The sequence below is a fragment of the Protopterus annectens genome, chromosome 15.part0 (genome assembly GCF_019279795.1).
Source record: "Protopterus annectens isolate FY-2018-M chromosome 15.part0, PAN1.0, whole genome shotgun sequence".
NCBI classification, from domain to species: domain Eukaryota; kingdom Metazoa; phylum Chordata; order Ceratodontiformes; family Protopteridae; genus Protopterus; species Protopterus annectens.
In genome coordinates this window covers 514439011-514453929 of record NC_056749.1, presented here as the reverse complement: position 1 = coordinate 514453929, position 14919 = coordinate 514439011, and the positions used below count along the sequence as shown (strand labels likewise).

Genomic DNA, 14919 nt, shown 5'->3' with positions numbered 1-14919 from the left:
TGTTATGCACAGCAACAAAATGAAATCACTATATAAGACTATACAAGAGTACCTGGCACACTGTATGCAACACTATGCACCACCTAGTTACAGCAGATATACATCAAGCTGATGTGTAAAGAAATATATCATCCATCACAATCAGTGTAAGGTCCAGTAAATATATTACTATTATACCACACAACTTGTTAATTCCAAACCCGTGGCAAAAATATGTGCACAATTGGGAATATAGGTCACATATTGCTGTAGTACACTATGAATGTTGCTAGATATGCAGTTATATGTATTACCACACATATGTCAAAGGACATGTTACAGACATACCCATACACACATCAGACATAATTACAGGACACAAAGGTATGACAACCAGATAAGCTTTCAGTGTGTACTATACAGTACTGTGTGTCAGTACTTACACAACCTTAATCTTGAGAAATGTAATCTGTGATGAATACAGGGACCACACAAAACAGTGGATGCAAGCAATGTGGACATGCACCATACTTTGCTGTACAGGCCCAGAGCTTCAATTAGTACTACAGTACACACAGGATTTGCATTCAACATCGGTACCAATCAATAATCATAGATGTAGTGCTTTAGCCTCCAATGAGACACACCCTAGTTAAAACCAAGGGACTTAATCACACTGTATGCAATAGCAATTGTTCTGCCTAGCAACAGAATACACAGCTTTTGCTAGGATCAAAGCAAGGACCCATAATACCATAACATAAACAGTTTCCCACTAAGCTATCCTACAGAGACATATCTTTGACGTATTCACAAACGTATTGACCATCACAGTCAGTCAACATTACAGAGAATCTATTGCAACAAGTAGATGTAGGTGTCTTGAGTATATATAAATATATATATTTTATATATATATATATATATATATAGATATATACACATCCATTTGTCTACATATACATATATATTTAGGCACATATACATTTCACCTTTCATAGTGAGAATATCAATTATACAAAGGATGTAAGGTGTACAGTAATGTAATAAAACTGCACACTCTTGGGATAAATGCATTGAGGGTGTTCATAGCCCAGGTAGCTTTAGCAGGCCTTACTGGCTTCAACATTGCAAACTGAACAAACCACCCACAGCGTTTAACCACCACATGTCATATACCAGCACTGTATGCTGTCTTGTTTGTCACACACTAAAACCTACATACAAATATGTGCATACTAACCTTCACCAACATATATATCTCCCCCTTTCGCAAACAGTTGCAGTATGTCCCCTGCTCTATGCACATATACAGATGTGAATATATACGATACAAATATATTTCTCTATGTGTGTGGCATACACACACATGGTCCACACTGTTGTAAGTCCCTGGACATCACAGCTGAACCATTGGGCCTTGCTGCAACACAAACAGGTGTCACATATTAACACAGACTAACATTGGGGGGGGGTATATATGGCAACAGATGCTAGATAAGCATACTAGACTGCTACAGCAGTTGCCAATGCTAATCTACACTTTAATATGACTATCATGCATGTGTTGTTCTGTCACACCCATGTTTATATAATGTTAGCGCTAATCCCCCCAACAGCCATTGGCCACACTACTGTACAGAACACAAATAACATGGATCAGATCTTTGACATTTAATGCTGAGCTACACATTTCACAGGTATGTCCCACTGCCCACAGGTACACACAGTATTGTCCATAGCAGTAGTTAAGCAGAACATCTGTGCATAAAGAAGTACTGCTGCCACATATGAATGTTTCACATTATGTAGACTATTCTTCAATAACATCTAGTACATGCCAGTAAATACATGTCACATACCTTTCCTTTGTATAATTTGGTAATATTTCTTTTTCCTTTTCTGTTTCTCTCTCTGTCAGTCTCTCCAATAGAGTGATTGAGCTTGTTGGCAGAGATTGCAGCCTGCTTTTGTAGGAATTTGTACATGAGCATGTGATGGCCTCTGCACCAATTAGTGGCCACCATTTGCTAACTGCATGCAGCCTGCTGTGTAGTAATTGCAGTAATCACTGTCATAGCAACCCAGTACTATAAATTGCTGACTCATGTAGGTGTGGCCCTTTCAGCTTTCCAAGATGGCGACCATCCTTGTTAGTGTGGACATCGCTGTTTAAGACAGAAGGTTGGCATAGTTCTTATATCAGAAGCCAGGGGTGTAGCCAGAGATTTACGTTTTGTACTCAGACCTAATGTTGCTGCTTCCAGTACCCACTTGTCAGTGTAGAAATGTACTCATCCCTCAAAATGCTACCCCAAGATACATGGAAAGATGTACTTTCTTTTCAACTGTTACAATTAACTGCCATACAAAGATAGTTATAGAGATGTATTCAAGAATTGTCTGTGAACTGCTATACTGTGAATATTCATTTACTCAGTTCTAAACAGTTTATGCTTTTTTAGTGACATTAGCACGAGCTGCTCAGACAAACTGGACACATTTCAGTACAGTGAGTATGCTTACCTACATCCATGGTAGACCCTGCACACACAGGTATATTCTACATTTGGGTTGGGTTGCAGAAGTCCAGACAGTGTAAGTAGTATTGTGTGTATTTTATCTTTCTGGACTTACAGGGTTGCTGTGTACATGTTAGTTTATCAAGGCAAGTAGTCTGTCTGCGTAATTCCCAACAGTGGACCTATCCATATGATAGCCAGAGAATAGCCTGTTATTTTTTGTCTGTGCACCACACAGGTCTTTTCAGCAATAGAGCAATGGCATTCTTACAGTTGGTTGCTACCAGTACATGGCTACATCCATTTGTATTTCAGTGTTGTATTCCTACATAAGGGTATGCTTCTGAAACTCCTTCCAAAGCTATTTGTACAGTGTGTAACAGCAGAAAGGCTAATATGCCTCTGTGTTTCTGCCTCTGCCCTAAACAGATATGCCAATGTTTGTCCTGCTGAGATACTGTGTGAGGTTGTAAAGTGATAGTGTAACATTATTTCCTGCTAGAATGGCTGCTTCTCTTATCACATTCATGTAATGTAATCCCACAACAACTGTTGGTCAACATCCGCAGTACAAGTTGTGTGGTATGGTATTCCTACATTTCCTTTACATTCACTCATTCTGATGCATGATATAATTATTTAAGCACCAACTTGATGTATATCTACCGTGGCTTAGTGGTACTTCATGTTGTGTGTGCAAGGTCTGGGGTTCGAGATTTACAGAGGTGTTTTATTTTGCTCCTGAGCAGAACAAGGGCCCTCGCATACAGAGTGACTAAGGCACTTTTAAGCAGTTGTAAGCAGGTTTGCGCAATGCTGCACATTGCTTAGCCAAGCACAAACAAGCGCAAACCCGCTAACTACTGCTTAATAGTGCTTACTCCTGCTCACCCACGTGCTAATTTCTTTGAAAGAAAAGAAAAATGGGGAGATAGGAAAGTGCTGAAAAAGGGGCACAAAGAGGGAAAGACAGTATGGAAAATAGCTCAGGATGTGCAGGACGGGTGTAGGGAAGGTCCATAACTGCCCATTTGTTCAACAGCTGTGCATATGCAATAAATTTGAAGGTAGATATGAACCCTTCAACCCCTGAGAGAGGGGTGAGGACAACAAAGTATGTTGTAATGCCATTTAAATAACATTTCATGTGTCCATGGACATGTGTGCAAAATGGGCAGCTATGTATGGGGCGTAATTATTTTTTTTTGGGAGCAGATTACCCTTTTTTTTTCAGGTGAGAGTGGAATGTGGGGTAGGGGAAGTAGGTATATTTGGAGAGGTAGGTTGAGGAGGTAGACAAGACAAACAAGACGCATACAGTGGCAGTATATGACACGTGGTGGGTGAACACCTTTGATGGGGAGGGATGTTTGGAAATCGCAAGCCCATGAGCCCCCAGATGGAAACAGTGGGACTGAGGTCGCCACCCATGGGTAGTCACCACTGCACCTTCAAGGCCCAGAAGGTGGCTGTGCTGGGGGCTGTGTAGGAGGGGCAGGCTGACCCGGGAGTTGCACCACTTGGGCCTCAAGCTGGCCTAGAGGTTCTGCAACAGAACGTTCAATCTCTCTACGTACCACAGCCCAGACCAATCGAAGGGTGATAGGTGCCCCTCCGCCCATGCTTGCACGGGGGGGTGAGCCCCATCCCCTGCAGTGCTTCCACCCGAAGGTGGTGCAGGGCCAACGGAGGAGGAGGTCCCAGGCTGGGCACCAGATCTGCTGGTTCCAGGTGCCATGGCCAGCTGAGGTGGGACAGGTGGGTCCGCTGGGACCGGCCTTCCCATACGAACTATGTTTTGGAGAGTTTAATAAAGATATGGGTTAGTAACAGTCAACAGTATTCCCAATTAGTTATAACAGCATACAGAAGTATTCCCATTAAACCAACACACCAGATTTTCAACAGTTGAAAAGCAAGCATAACACATGTATATATAGAACAATAGTTGACATTACAACAGCATGCAGGTTGAATTGATGGCAACAGGCCACCAATATTGTGGTATTTTAACAGGGCACATACATAGAAATAAATGCAAATATTTATAAACCAGTAGGACATATGTCCCAACAAATGTTTTGAGATTAGACATACCGATTGAGGTGTGGAATTCCATTCTTTATGCACAATACAGTAGGGTGGGAAAAGATAGCTCAATTAACAACTTATATATCCTTCTAGTTTTCACTACATTCCTATTAACTGCAGTTATATGTCCCTTACATGTATTATTACACTACCCAATGTCCTTATATTGTGCAATTGGATTTTACTAGATCATTATATACATGAGCTGTGGGCAGCCACGATGGTGCAGCAGTTAGTGTTGCTGCCTCACAACAAGAGGTTCTCTGGTTCGATTCTCAGCTGGGATGCCTTCTGTGCGGAGTCTGCATGTTCTCCCTGTGGTCGCGTGGGTTTCCTCCAGGTGCTTCGGTTTCCTCCCACATCCCAAAGACATGCTGTAGGTGGATTGGCCACTCTAAATTGGCCCTAGGCGTGTGTGGGTGCTTGTGTGTGCCTTCTGTGGAAGGTTGGGCACCGGGCTGGCAACTCGACACTGTAAAACTCCACTGCTAATCATGAGCGGACAGGTGATCCACTGCGGCGACCCCTAACCAGGAAAAGCTGAAAGAAGAAGAAGAAGAAGAAGAAGAATTATAAACATGAGCTGTATCTTACATACAAACTGCCCAAGATGCAGATGTTACTGCAACATATTTTGAGAGTTGTTCACACACACTACTGCTAAGATGGTACACTGACAGATCTACTTTCATATAAACATCTAGATATGTTCAGGTGAAAGTATCAGTTATATGTTAACAGCTCCCTACATTTCTGGCATCACACTGACATTTCTGGGGAACACAATACCAAGCTACTCATGTGCCAGATTAACCTGTACATGCTGGCCATGAACCAACAGTTGAGGGCTGTACATATGCATACAAGCTACTGGCACTCCCTTCATCCATGTTATATAGGCCTACCCAAGTGTGGGTTGACACTGCTTAATACAACACTATTATTTGTAGAATGCAACAGTACAACAACATATCAAAGAAAATGACATAGACACACTCCATGAATCATACATTTATTAAAGGATTATTACACCTTTATTTATTGGGTTAAAAGACTTTTTGAAGGCTCTCTCATTTATTTTCTATAACAGTACATGCAGAATAATTACTAACCTGCCTCATGATGCAGCCTTTGCAGCCTATCTTCATGGGCTTGCTGGTTCATAGCCCGGCCACCTGCAGCTGTGAAGTGAATGCAGTGATATTGAGACATACCTTTCCGTAGTATAGACAAGCATAGCAATTCTTAACTACTTAATACAATGGCTACTTACTCAGTACTGTGGCATTACGCATCGTACGGGATTCCTGGATCCACTGGTCCAGTTGATCCTCTCTACATCGCTTCAGGTCAGAATAATAGTGCCTGACTTGCTCACCAGTCCAAGGAACACCAGTGGCACTGGTGAGATCATGGGCAAGACTGTTCCAGGCCTCTGTTTTATATTTGGTATCCTGGTACTGGCCCCGCAGGAGTCTTTCCTCATGATTGAGGACAAGGAACCAAACCATAATTTTGGACTCCTGGATGCCCCAGCACTGCACTCTAAATCGAGTGCCTTCAACACCAGTCATGCTGACTGCAGAAGGAAGCTACAACCAGTTATAGCAAGTATTCCCGCCTGTAGAGCTTAAATATACCTCATTTCCCACACTTATTTGTGATTGGCCAGTTTTGGGAAAACTCAACTGTAGGCACGCCTGCTTAGCTGATGTTCGCAATGGTTAAAATTCCTTTGATAGATATGTTTCTGTTGAAAGTGCATGTTTGTGAAATGCTGTCATGGCTTAGTGGTTAAGTACTGTGTCTATAGTGCACAGTATCCTGAGTTCGCGCCCTGTCACTGCTTTTTATTTTCCTGCTGGGCAGACCTGGCTGATTAAGGAACAGTAAAGCAGGTTTGAGCGTGTTTACCTGACTTTGTTCAACTTTGCCCGAGGTTGCCCGACACTGAGCTGGTTAGCGCGGTGTGCAGCTACATGCAAATACGTTGTGGCTGCGCTGGTTAGCGTGGTGTGCAGCTGCAAGCAATTGTATTTAAATATGCTCAGTAATGGTAAAATGTGCTTAGCAGTGCTTTATATTGCTTAACATAGGGTACTCATGCCTCAGAATGCATAACCATTTCACCTTCATATATATATATATAATTTGTTCACTACTACATTTAACATTTCAATGCTTTTTACAAAACTTATACATAAAAAATGTCAGGAAATATTTTTGTATACAGATTTCCCACAGAAAATGGAACGTGCAGTACTGGGACTCAAACCAGAAATGCCTCCTGTTTGTGCAAAGGCTCTAACCACTACGCTGTTGCTATGTTGCTTAATTTGCATATATTTTTCTTATTATCTTCTTCTAGTGTCTAAGCTGCTAACTGTAGCTAAGCAATGGGCAAACCCGTGCAACTATGGGCAGCTATATCGGATGAAAAAAAATTCTTTTTATTTTTAATTTTGTAAGTTTTTAACATATGGGGGAGTGTAGTGTTACACTGTACACATGTGAGCGGACTCGCTCATGTAACTCAAAATTGCGGCATTTCTTCTTTGCAAGGGCATGGATTTTTGATCTGCTCGGCAGTCCGACACACCCCCTACACTCGTCCATGCTCCGTGTAAGCTTTAGAGTTGAGGCAGTGCGCTCTCATTAATATGCATGGCGTGCTGCTGTCATACTCTTACACTGGCGCTTCCATGTACGACTAATCAAGACTAATCTAGTCTTACACGGAAGATTAGTAAATCCGGGGGCATGTCTTAGAATAGCATCCTGTTACCAAGATTTTAACTACACATCTGGTATAACAGTGTTGTTCTTTTTAATCTTGTTTCTTATTTTTTTTCATAAACTTATTAACAGGTTTAAAAGCAAAAGATATGAATTAATACTAGGAATGAGTTACTAAACTTTATGGCTTCTTCTATTTATTTTTCATATTAGTAGTGCTCAATTCCTAGTCAGAAAATAAAAAAAAGAGTCTTTATAAGATATCCTATATGCATTCAGCCACTGTTACAAAAGGGTAAATGTAGCCACTGTTCCCCTTCACCCCACACTCCTTCACCTTTTATAACCAACTCGGAGCTTACACACTCAGTAAACTAGGGTATAACTCACATAATTAGTAAACAAGGACATTAGTCCTAAATTTTTCTTCCTTGCACACACTTAGTGTTAACCCAAACAGAGATAAGCAATCCTAATCTTTTCATAGTAAAACGTACAAGGCTTTCTGATCTCATTGTAAGCACACTGAGATGGATATAGGTTAGTAATATATGTATCACTTTATTACTCTTTATTACAAACTTTGTCTTTACTAGACATCAGCACAAGCCAAACAAATGATGACAAAGCAAGGATCTGTTTTTTTTTTTTTTTTGCAAATAAATTAAGGTTTTGTCTCCATATAATTTTGCTTTAAAATATTCACAAATAGTTTTAACATTAAATAATATAATATTTTATAAATGCAGTAAGTTCCAGATGTGCATCACATACTCCTAAGGTGAGAGCATGTGCTAAAGTTACTTGGACTATTAAATAATTAAGCAATAATTCACAACTCTGCAAGGTTATATCATGGATGGTGTGTTTGAGCACGAGGATGAAGCCTGAGTGATTGAGCAAAAACAACTGTGGGTAAATCCTGATATACCCATGCACAGTTATGGATTACTGCAATTATACAGACACATGTATTTATTTATTTATTTATTTGGCATTTGTTTACTGGGAAAGTCTGACTGGGTCGTAAGGTAGACATTTTTCAGCAGAGACCTGGGGAGAAAGCTCCAGATACATATGGTGAACAGAATGGAAATCCCAAAAGGTGCCAAGAAAATGGAGCGGAGATGAAAATTATGTTTGCTAGTTCATTTAGTTAAGCCACAAATGTAGAAGCAACCAATACAAACACAAAAACCATAAACGCCTTGAAACATAAAAAAATGCGTTTTCGTCTTATAGCATTCAACTTCATCAGATGACCAGTGCATTTTAATTTCCTATATTTATACTACCACTGATTAATTAAAACCAATAAGAAACCATTCTCAGTGTTTAAAACAACCTAATATATTGTGTTAAATTCCATTATTAAATATTTGAATATTCAAACATTTAAATGTTCCATCCTATCCTCGCTCAGCCTCCTTTGCATTTAATGAATATTCATTCCCTTGTTTTCTTAGGTAACAAAACTAAATGTTTGTCACAAATTACCCATTCTTTCATCTGAAACATCCTAAAAAATTATTTTTATTATTAAAAAAAATGTCCTAAAACTGCTTATTTAAAACATATTTGACAATTATAATATAAACATTTTTATAAGAATGTTTAAAAAATTATTTAATCTAGTTTAGAGGTAGTGAAAATCAGGGGAAAAATGTCTTGAACAATCCCATTACATAAAAGGGTTATGTTGCCATCTTGTGGATGTTACCTTAAACTGTTTTCAAAGTTTAGCTGATCTTAACTTTAATAAAGGGAGAATTGAAAGGTAGTCATTCAATCCAGGGGGGTTCCCTGCCTCCACGGTCAGTTGCCACCATAATTCCCTGAATTCAATTTTTTTCTTCCCAAGGTCCACCCCTGATATCCAGTTTGACCTGTTCTAAAACCATAAAGGTAAATTTGGATTCCAAGCATTTTTTTGAATGTTTAAATAAAGCATTAGTGTCTTTACCTATTGTCATCTCGTACATATGTTCGTAAATCCTTCTTTTAAGCATTCTTTCAGTCTTTCCTATATATTAGGATTTACAAACTGAACAAAAAGCCAGGTATACTAAGCCCTTAGACTCACAATTATAGTGGTCATGACTTGTAAGCCATCTCTTTCTACTTTCCAAGTAAAATCTATCAGTGTTCATAACATAATTACATTGATTACAATGACCACATTTGTAGGTACCTGCCTTCTTTTTATTATTTGTCTGTTTATTCTCCAAAATAGTCCTAATGTTTTGGGAATTTTTATATGTCACTTTCTGAGGAATTTTAGGTATATTATCTAGGTCTGTAATGGAAATAAACCAATCAAATTGTTGTCAAATATGTTTTAAATAAGCAGTATTAGGACGTTTTTTTTTAATAATAAAAATAATTTTTTAGGATGTTTCAGATGAAAGAATGGGTAATTTGTGACAAACATTTAGTTTTGTTACCTAAGAAAACAAGGGAATGAATATTCATAAAATGCAAAGGAGGCTGAGCGAGGATAGGATGGAACATTTAAATGTTTGAATATTCAAATATTTAAATAATGGAATTTAACACAGTATAATAGGTTGTTTTAAACACTGAGAATGGTTTCTTATTGGTTTTAATTAATCAGTGGTAATATAAATATAGGAAATTAAAATGCACTGGTCATCTGATGAAGTCGAATGCTATAAGACAAAAACGCATTTTTTTATGTTTCAAGACGTTTATGGTTTTTGTGTTTGTATTGGTTGCTTCTACGTTTGTGGCTTAAATAAATGAACTAGCAAACATAATTTTCATCTCCGCTCCATTTTCTTGGCACCTTTTGGGATTATTAGTTGATTCGGTGCTGGTTCTACTCTTTTTTCTTGGTTTTTGGTGGCGCATAGTAGAATGGAGATGGAGAGAGCTCTACTTCCTGATTCCAGAGGGCAGGACGATGTAGGCCAATCCCGTAAGCTTACTGAACTGATTGATTTGCTCACCCCGTTAAGCCACTCACTGGTGAAAAATCACGGTAACTTGAACAAGCAAAGTTCCTTAGGAACCGAAGGGTTGGTGAGCCATATAGACAATGTGAACTGTGGACAAAGGGAGCTTATTGGCGGTTTGAGTGATGCCGGCGACCCAGTCGATGGCAACGAAGGAACTTTTAATGCTTTAGTCACTCCCAATATTCTGAAAACTAATGAGAAAGGAAGTGAGACTAAGAGAAGTTCTGGCCATGGTTTGGGCCAGAAGTCACCTTTAAGTAAACGTAACAATTCAGGTACTGTGAATGACACCTATTCAGAAGAAACTAAAGACTGGTTAAAGACTACAGTCGTTTTTAAATTGAATAATAACAGTAATATGCAACCTATGATTAATGATTCTTATCGTAGTAAGTTGGACAATTTCTCCAAATTAATGTATAAATACAGGATGTTAAACATTGAAAACGAATACTTAAGGGAATGTATAACTAGAGAAATTGTGCCAAAGGGACTTCGAGTCTGGAAATTCCCTAACAGAGTTGTTATTGGCTCTGTATTTCACAAAGAACTTCTTACTGTTTTTAATAATTGTGGATTAGATGTATTAAGACTAATTATAAGAGAAAATGTAAGATGTCTAGAAACTATACAGAAAGATATTGATGTATTAGACCAGTGCATAAAAAATGATTTCGTTTTTACCATTCAGGAAGAAAAAACAAAGTATTTTAACATAAGAAAAGATATTGATTTTAAATGTGAAGAGGTGGTGAATAGAAAACTTAGAAAGCTTGAAAGAGACATTAAAGAATATGATAGTAACACTAGTAACCCTAAAGCCCCACATGGAAATTATAAATATCATAGTGAAAACAAACAGGTACATGGAATAGATAATCAGGAGAAGGGGGGAAATGAATGTTTTTATTTAGAAGATCAAAATGAAGTTTATGATGAAGAATTCCCACCTTTACAGAGATCTGAAAGGCTTATGAATAAAAAAAGATCTCCACAGACAAATTTTCAATGGAGGGGGGGAGAAGGGGGAGGGGGAGATATTAAACGATACCCACCTCTCCATAAGGCATAATAATGAAATAGTAGTTACAAATGGAATTAAAAACACACACAATAATTTTTCCATTTATAATTTCAGCAATATTGATATAAAGAAGGGACATTTTGAGCTTCTTTCAAAAGGCTTGAAATTCATCCCCTACAAAAAGGGAGATATTGCCAAAACTTTATTGGATATTAAAATGTTCCTAAGGAAAGTCAACCTTACTATCATGTTCCCTACTATAACAACTTATAATAATAGGGAATTAAAACGTAAAACCACGTACAACCCACCATTACATCCACAATTAAAAAATTTAGAGAAAATAATGGAGAAAGAAGTGAGGAGAGAAAAAACCAGTCTGAGATATAAGGATAATTTAAGTAAAAATGAAAAAGAATGTTTGTATGAAATGAAAAACAATACTAATATTAGATTGATGAAACCAGATAAGGGTGGTGGAGTGGTAATAATGGATAATATTCAGTATGAGAGCAAGATGAACATGATATTATGGGATGACACAAGGTACTCTAGTGTTTCAAAAAATGAGGTAAATATAGCATTATAAAATTGATGTGGGTTTATGGGACATGGTACAAGAGGAACTCATAGATTATAACACTTATAGATTTTTAAAAGTGGATAAACCAAAAATTCCTTCTATATTTGGTATCCCTAAAACACATAAAAGTGAAATTGACCCACCCCTTAGACCCATAGTATCTACTGAGGGGTCTAAAACACATTCTTTGGCCAAGTATGTAGATACGAAATTAAAAAGATTATGGGTAGGAAGAGAGTTTATATTGAAGGACTCCTGGGATTTATTAAAAGTAATTTCCAATGACTTATATCAGGATGATTTGCTATTTATAACTGTAGATATAGTGGACTTATTTTCCTTTATACCATGGAAGGAAGGTATGGAAATGTTTGAGGAAATAGTCTACGAAGACCGGGGTTTATTACAAAATGAAAAATTAGTTAACACCTGGTTAATGGATATGGTCTTAAAAAATAGTTTTTTATATTTTAATGGGGAATTCTTTCAACAGACCCAAGGGATAGCCATGGGGGCGGCTTGTGCCCCAACCTATGCCAACTTAGTTTTGGCTAAGTGGGAAGAGAGATACATTGTCAACACAGAATTTAGAAATTGTTGGGAACTATATCGTAGGTTTTTGGACGACATAGTTATCTTCTGGATAAGAGGAAAGGAGAAATTTGAGGAGTTTATGATGTACCTAAACCAAACTACCACATTTTTAAAATTTACCTACAAGATATCTGACACAAATTTGCAATATTTAGATGTGGAAATATTTAAAGTGAATAAGAAATTTGAAACTAGAGTCTTTAGAAAAGAGACTTTTGTAATTCTTTTCTGCACTATGATAGTGAGCACCCCTTACATTGCAAGAAAAACATTGTGAAGGGTCAGTTTGTGAGGGGGTGTCGCATGACTAGTGCAGATGAAGATTTTGTATTTGAATGTGATTTATTGGAAAGGATGTTCCTAGAAAGAGGGTACCCTTTAAAATGTATTAAAAATATAAGAGATGAAGTTGAGAAAGGTAGAATTAACAAGTTTAAACCAATTTTAAATAATTGTGAGCAAAACCAAGTAGGAATGATTAATAAGGAGAACAATGGATTCAATTATGAACAGGTCCTGGTCCTAGAATACAATGCAATTAATAATAATATTAAAAAAATGTTTTTAAAAGAATGGGAAAGGTTTATTTCCATTACAGACCTAGATAATATACCTAAAATTCCTCAGAAAGTGACATATAAAAATTCCCAAAACATTAGGACTATTTTGGAGAATAAACAACAGACAAATAATAAAAAGAACCCTTTTATGTGATGGGATTGTTCAAGACATTTTTCCCCTGATTTTCACTACCTCTAAACTAGATTAAATAATTTTTTAAACATTCTTATAAAAATGTTTGTATTATAATTGTCAAATATGTTTTAAATAAGCAGTTTTAAGACTTTTTTTTTTTAATAATAAAAAGAATTTTTTAGGATGTTTCAGATGAAAGAATGGGTAATTTGTGACAAACATTTAGTTTTGTTACCTAAGAAAACAAGGGAATGAATATTCATAAAATGCAAAGGAGGCTGAGCGAGGATAGGATGGAACATTTAAATGTTTGAATATTCAAATATTTAAATAATGGAATTCAACACAGTATAATAGGTTGTTTTAAACACTGAGAGTGGTGTCTTATTGGTTTTAATTAATCAGTGGTAATATAAATATAGGAAATTAAAATGCACTGGTCATCTGATGAAGTCAAATGCTATAAGACAAAAACGCATTTTTTTATGTTTCAAGACGTTTATGGTTTTTGTGTTTGTATTGGTTGCTTCTACGTTTGTGGCTTAAATAAATGAACTAGCAAACATAATTTTCATCTCCACTCCATTTTCTTGGCACCTTTTGGGATTATTAGTTGATTCGGTGCTGGTTCTACTCTTTTTTTCGTGGAACAGAATGGAAAACTAGACAGACATACTAAAGTAGTAATATTCAAGCACAAAATTTGAAAAACTACACACAAAAACTCAACAGAAATAATAAAGTCATAGTGTTTAAGCATAAATTATATGGAAAGCCTGATAACAGGAAGAGACAGCATTATTTACATAACAGATGAGTATCATAATGATTATTAATATTCCAGAGGTCATGAAAATATGTTAACAGATTTTATTGGTAAAGGTGTAGGACAGTACGAGTAGAGAAGGGTAGGGTGTGATAGAGGGGATAGAAGGAATAGATGTGGTAATGGTATGACTGTAACCTTAGTGGCGTATGTGTAGAGGAAGAGACCATATAGGGTAAGTTAATAGTAGGAATGGAGAGAGTAGAGGTAGAAAAAAAGTATACGAGTACCTCAGCCTAGGCTCATGGAGAAGTAAATCCAAGCTTTGTTGAAGTATTCTTTATAGAGGTTTTGGAGGAGTGCAGGTTAGTACCAGTTTTGAGAGTTAACGGATGGGAGTTGCATAGTTTTGCCACAGAGCAGAAGTAAAGGCTTAGGCATGGGGTTTTGCTCAGTTTATAAGTTGTGAGGAGATGTTTGTCTTCAGAACTGAGATGTTTATTTGGGATATAAAAGTTGATTAATGACCTAAGAGCAGGGCAAGCTAGTGGGTTGTGGATGATTTTGTATACCAAAGTAAGTTGTACATACTGGAGGTGGAGGTGGAGGGGGAGTTCAAGACATCTTAGTGAATGTATGGCTTTACATTGATGAGTTAGTGGGGTTGTGTTTATGGCAAATGTGTCAATTTTGCTATAGCAGCTTTCTAGTTTTTTTTTCTTGTGAGGTCTGTGAGTTAGTTAGAATTGGGGCCCCAATATAACAGTGAGGGCAAGAGGTAGGTTTCGGCCAGGGTCATTTTGGTAGGTGCTATGAGGAAGTATTTATTCCTGTATAGCATGCCTAGGTTTTGGTGGGTTTTTTGACACTGTTTTGTATGTGTAGGTCAAACTTGAGATTATCAGTTGTGACATCTAGTAGTTTGGTATGCTGAACCAATTCAATTTCAG

General features: G+C 37.4%; 1 protein-coding gene across 5 annotated transcripts in view; it reads left to right on the top strand.

The window, feature by feature from the left end:
- The window catches only part of GRIA3 (glutamate ionotropic receptor AMPA type subunit 3), a 2740455-nt gene that overhangs the window by 2685424 nt on the left and 40112 nt on the right, over nt 1-14919 (top strand). The window lies entirely within an intron of this gene.